The 4,721-nt window shown below is 44.8% G+C and overlaps 1 pseudogene; it reads left to right on the forward strand.

The window, feature by feature from the left end:
• Positions 1-525: 525 nt before the first annotated feature.
• LOC100968783 (argininosuccinate synthase-like) lies at positions 526-4,336 on the forward strand (annotated as a pseudogene).
• Positions 4,337-4,721: the final 385 nt, after the last annotated feature.

Raw genomic sequence — 4,721 nt, forward strand, 5'->3', positions numbered from 1 at the left:
CTATTTCAGGCATTCGCCAACAAATAAATATCCAGTGTAAGTTAATCATCTAATCCAAAGTTCCCAAAAGTTCACAATCAAATAAACCAAAACCCCAGCAATGATAGATTCTTGTAATTATCTTTATCATGTTAATGTCTGTGTATAATTACTCACAATATAAGATTATGTGAAAACAGTCAGCTCTGGGACCGGTTCCCAAAACAACAAACGCTTTATCTTATAAATTAATAACAACAATTAGCACTTTACAGACCTTTTCATCCATTGGTCTCATTGCAAAGGCGAATTAATTTGATTGTAACATAACTTCCTGGAACAAAAGCATCATCCTTGAGATTAAAAAATGCATTTAAGTCATTGTCATGATGAGAATCCATTTTTTGGTACAGTTTCTTTAAAAAATGTGTTTTCCAATTATAATCCTATCCCTTAACTGCATTAAAAGGCAAAAAGAAAAATGTCTTTGGAGAAAAAAGTATTTCATAATTTTATTTCATTTATTATTATTATTTTTGAGACAGGGTCTCACTCTGCTACCCAGGCTGAAGTGCTGACTCAGCTAACTGCAGCCTGGCAGCCCAGGTTCAAGCAATCGTCCCACCTCAGCTTTCCAAGTAGCTGAGATTACAGGTGGGCGCCATCAAGTCAAGCTAATTTTTTTTTTTACTTTTAGTAGAGGCAAGGTTTCACCACGTTGCTCAGGCTGATCTCAAACTCCTGGGCTCAAGCAATCTGCCTGCCTTGGTCTCCTAAAGTGCTGAGATTACAGGCTCACAGCCACCACTACTGGCCTATTTTGCAATTTTAAATGTATCTCTGGTGGGAAGTAGGACTGTAAGCCAAGCCTCTTCACTATAAGATCGAAGTTCTGTCCACAATACCACCCAGAAAATGAGAATGTTGTATGGAATGTTTCAGAGAACACGGAAGCCACAGCTACTGCACATGTCTAGGAACTAATTTCTCTATCCAATTAGTCTTCACTCATAATGTCCCTTCTGAGTCCATAAGGAGTTCTCAAAACATCCTCCTCTCCTAAATCTTTCCTGAGTACTAAGAATTAGGCATCAATCTCAGTACTTGACACATTTCTTACCCTTAAAACCATAGAGGTTGACTTTTATGGATTTATTGAAACCAAAAATAATGTCTATATATCAACCATGCAAGCAAGATGTATATTGTTAAACCTGAGGGATTCTTGTTAGAGCAAGGAAACTATGCCCATCAGCTAAAGATAAGTCCTCACATGGTGTTCATAAGACTAGCTGGGCTTCCTAAGTATTCCCTCCTCCATACATGCCACAGTGTGATTCTATACTCAGTCCCTGACCTCACAGCCAGCCCAGGAACAATTAGAAGTTGGAGGTGCTAGCAAGGGGACATATAATCCCTGACTTCAGCAACTCATCAATTTCTTTGTGTGAGTCTATTTTCTTAAGAAAAAAAAAAATGAAGAGTCACCTGCTCTGTCGCCTGCCACCGCTGCTCGGGCCCGAGTGGTTCACTGCACCGTGAAGACAGATTCCAGACACCGGGAACTCACGCCTCCAATCCCAGATGCTATGTCCAGCAAAGGCTCCATGGTTCTGGCCTACAGTGGTGGCCTGGACACCTCCTGCATCCTCGTGTGGCTGAAGGAACAAGGCTATGATGTCACTGCCTACCTGGCCAATATTGGCCAGAAGGAAGACTTCGAGGAAGCCAGAAAGAAGGCACTGAAGCTTGGAGCCAAAAAGGTGTTCATTGAGGATGTCAGCAGGGAGTTTGTGGAGGAGTTCATCTGGGCGGCCATCCAGTCCAGCGCACTGTATGAGGACTGCTACCTCCTGGGTACTTCTCTCACCAGGCCCTGCATCGCCCGCAAAAAAGTGGAAACCGTCCAGCGGGAGGGGGCCAAGTATGTGTCCCACAGCCCCACAGGAAAGGGGAACGATCAGGTCCAGTTTGAGCTCATCTGCTACTCGCTGGCCCCCCAGATGAAGGTCCCTGGAGGGCTCCCTGGAGGATGCCCGAGTTCTACAACTGGTTCAAGGGCCGCAGTGACCTGATGGAATATGCAAAGCAACACGGGATTCCCATCCTGGTCACTCCCAAGAACCTGTGGAGCATGGACAAGAACCTCATGCACATCAGCTACGAGGCTGGAATCCTGGAGAACCCCAAGAACAAAGTGCCTCCAGGTCTCTACACAAAGATCCAGGACCCAGCCAAAGCCCCCAACACCCCTGACATTCTCAAGATCCAATTCAAAAAAGGGGTCCCCGTGAAGGTGACCAGCGTCAAGGATGGCACCACCCACCAGACCTCCTTGGAGCTCTTCATGTACCTGAACGAAGTTGCAGGCAAGCACGGTGTGGGCTTCTTGCCATCGTGGAGAACATCTTCACCAGACAAAGGCCCGAGGTATCTACCAGACCCCAGTAGGCACCATCCTTTACCATGCTCATTTAGACATCAAGATCTTCACCACAGTCCGGGAAGTGCACAAAACCAATCAAGGCCTGGGCTTGAAATTTTCTGAGCTGATATACACCAGTTTCTGACACAGCCCTGAGTGTGAATTTGTCCGCCCCTGCATCGCCAAGTCCCAGGAGCCGGCAGAAGGGAAAGTGCAGGTGCCGGTCCTCAAGGGCCAGGTGTACATCCTTGGCTGGGAGTCCCCACTGTCTCTCTCCAATGAGGAGCTGATGAGCATGAACGTGCAGGGTGATTATGAGCTGATTGATGACACCGGGTTCATCAACATCAATTCCCTCAGACTGAAGGAATACCATTGTCTCCAGAGTAAGGTCACTGCCAGATAGACCCCTGTACCATGAGGAGCTGGGGCCTCCTCAATTTGCAGATCCCCCAAGTACAGGCGCTAATTGTTGTGATAATTTGTAATTGTGCCTTGTTCTCCCCAGCTGGCAACCTAGTGGGGCTGCCAGGCCCCAGCTTTGTTCCGTGGTCCCCCCAAAGCCTGTAAACGTCATCATGGAAGGGAAGGGTGTGGGGAAGCTGCGGTGGAGAGCTATAAAATGACAATTAAAAAAAGGCTGGGCGCAGTGGCTCACGCCTGTAATCCCAGCACTTTGGGAGGCTGAGGTGGGTGGATCATGAGGCCAGGAGTTTGAGACCAGCCTGACCAACATGGTAAAACCTGTCTCTACTAAAAATACAAAATACAAAAATTAGCTGGGTATGGTGGTGCACGCCTGTAATCCCAGCTACTCAGGAGGCTGAGACAGGAGAATTGCTTGAATCTGGGAGGCGGAGGTTGCAGTGAGCTGAGATTAAGCCACGGCACTCCAGCCTGGGCAACAGAGCGAGACTCTGTCTCAAAAAAAAAAAATAGAAAAGAAAAAAATGAAGAGTCTCTTGAAAAAGATTTGCCAAAATAGGCTAGTACTGTGTGATTAAAAAGAAAAATCATGGGTTAATACAATAAACATTTATGTCAGCATATCTGTGGGTCTGAAATTCAGGAGCTGCTTAAATGGTTGGTTTTGGCTCAGAGATTTTTCAAGAGGCTGTGCTCAAGATGTCAACCCAGGTTGCCACCATCTGAAAGCTTGAATTGAGCTGTAAAATCCATTTCCATGATGGCTCACTCACATGGCTGTTGGTGGCAGGCCGCAGTTTCTTAACACATGGACCTCTTCATAGGTCAGCTTGAGTGTCTTCATGACAATGTAGCTGGCTTCTTTCTGGAGAGAGATAACAAGGAGAAAGCCTTATATAACCTTATGTCAAACATTACACACTTTCACCTCAACCATATTCAGTTCATCAGAAGCACGTCACTAAATACAACCCACAGTTAAGAAGAGGGAAATCAGAGCCCATCTTTCAAAGGGAAGATTAACATTGTGTTGACATATTTTAAAAACCACCACAGGGTCTATTTCAGGCTTTTGCTATATTCTGCAATGCCTGCATTACAAACCAGGGCAGCTCCTAAAGATGATCCACTCTTTTTTTTTTTTTTTTGTCATGACTTTTGACATTATATTATTATTTTTTAATTCCACAGGTTTTGGGGGAACAGGTGGTATTTGGTTACATAAGTTCTTTAGTGGTAGTTTGTGAGATTTTGCTGCACCCATCACCTGTGCAGTAAACACTGAACCCAAAAGATTACCCACTCTAAACTGAATATAATGCTGATCCCATGCATGCCAGTAACAGTGGCCTACACTGAGGGAGAGAGTCAGGAAACAAGGGACAATGCAAGACACTATGGTTATTTTTAAGGCTTTATAAAGTGATTTAAAATCTGCACTGGCAATTTCAGGACAGTTTGTATACATAAATAATAGGATTAAACAGTTGCACCTCTCATGGACAGTTTGACCGCCCACTAGAATTGAGTCTGAAGTGCTTCACAGGATATGCTAACATTGGACAGTCAACCTATGAATCCCCCACACTTATCTGAGCACGTTCAACTTTACCGTCTTCTTCTCTCTGCTAAGTTGAAATCAATGTATTGATGTCTTGGTGGGAGAGTGGAACAAGAGTTGCTAAACTATTCCCTGGATGGAAAACTGAAGAGAGAAGGTGTCTTCTTGTTCCTATGAGTCAGGATATTTAAGTCAAACTCTGCTAAATATTCCTCTATGGAGCAATGGAGGAGACATCAGCCCCAAAATGAATATTCTTCTCTGTCCACTGTTTTTGCGGCTTACTCTGCTTGGATGTTGCTCCCAGAATGCTGTATTCAGGGAGTAATT

Source organism: Pan paniscus, chromosome 4 (genome assembly GCF_029289425.2).
Source record: "Pan paniscus chromosome 4, NHGRI_mPanPan1-v2.0_pri, whole genome shotgun sequence".
NCBI lineage: Eukaryota > Metazoa > Chordata > Mammalia > Primates > Hominidae > Pan > Pan paniscus.